A 1,509-nucleotide genomic window follows, 5' to 3' on the forward strand; every position below is an offset into this window, starting at 1 on the left:
ATCATGTAATTCACAATAGTTCCTCTCATGCCCACTTGACACACTAACCAAAGTATTAAACCTTATTAGGAGTTTTGGGACGTTACAGTTTGACAACCATGTTGCTTGCTTGTTTTATTAAATGATTATTGTAATAATACTAACATTTATAAAATCAAGAATATATAAATAGTTACAGTTATAGTGACTATTTTACATTGGATTATAATTGTAATTATATGTTCAAAAGAATGAGTCATAAGACTAAGTTAGTGCATTGGATTATCATTGATATGGTAATGTACGATATGATCTACTTACACATTTGAGGAGTGATGTCTTATCCAAGGCATTGACGAAGTAGATAACATCGAATGTATATGGGTACATTGGACTATGACCGATATTGATTATTGATAGATAAAAAGTATCGTTGCTATCGAATCTAATCAATGTCACAACGTTAACCATAGTTCAAGTTGATCATAATTCTGAGTTATAATATGTTGCTAATTATATTATTTAAATCTTTTGACTTGTTCGTTACTAGCTTACCCTACGGTCTAGCCGATATTTACATCTTGGAGATTTAGTAGTATAATCGAGTGGGAGTATCATTCATAGATATGAAATCTATAACTACTGTATGAGAGATGAAAAGATGACTTCCTTAATAGCTTAGTCCAAAAGGGTAAATGATTGAGCGCTCATATCTGTGATTAAGTTCACGGATTTATCATTTACAAGGGACTTAGGGAGAGTTAAGGATAAAATACAAATGATGAGTTAAACAGTAATTTGCACCAAACTCGTTAGTAAATCATCGATAGAGGATTGACTGACTGTGATGGTTATAACAATGGATAATGTTTTTATTGTTTAAAAAATATGTTCTATGAATTTAACAATTCAATTTCGGGTCTATAGTGGAGTCACGAAGAATTAATAAGTTGTGAGATAATTTATTGTAATAAATAAACTCATGGGAACTTATTGTAGCTTGCGTTAATGGATCCATGGTCCCCATACTGTCTCTAGTAAAATTATTTCTAATAGTTTCAAATAGTTGATTTAATTATCTATTAGTAATATCGAGATGACTTTGTCAACATAAAAAAATAATGGTGAATTATTCATTGATTTTAGGTGAGAATTAGAAATAATAAAAAGTTTGAGGATTTAATTGGAAATACTCAAAAGAGAGTTTTATAGACATTTGAGTAATTTTATTGATATAATAATTTGGTATTAATATTATTAAAATAAATTAAATAAAGGTTCATAATATAAATAGTTATTTTGAATAAGTATTTAATTAATTATTATTTATTTAAATAAAATGTTGAATAAAAAAGGGTAACTACTCTATGTTGTTTACCCTAACATTTGTCTATAAATATAACCTTAAGTGAAGTGATTTGAAGATAGAGTCAATAAGGTAAAGAAAACTCTATCAAATTACTCACTAGGCTGCCCCTCTCTTTCTCTGTTTCTTTGTATTTCTGTCTTCTCGTGTGTTGAGACTTAGCC

Source organism: Humulus lupulus, chromosome 1, assembly GCF_963169125.1.
Source record: "Humulus lupulus chromosome 1, drHumLupu1.1, whole genome shotgun sequence".
Taxonomy (NCBI): Eukaryota; Viridiplantae; Streptophyta; class Magnoliopsida; order Rosales; family Cannabaceae; genus Humulus; species Humulus lupulus.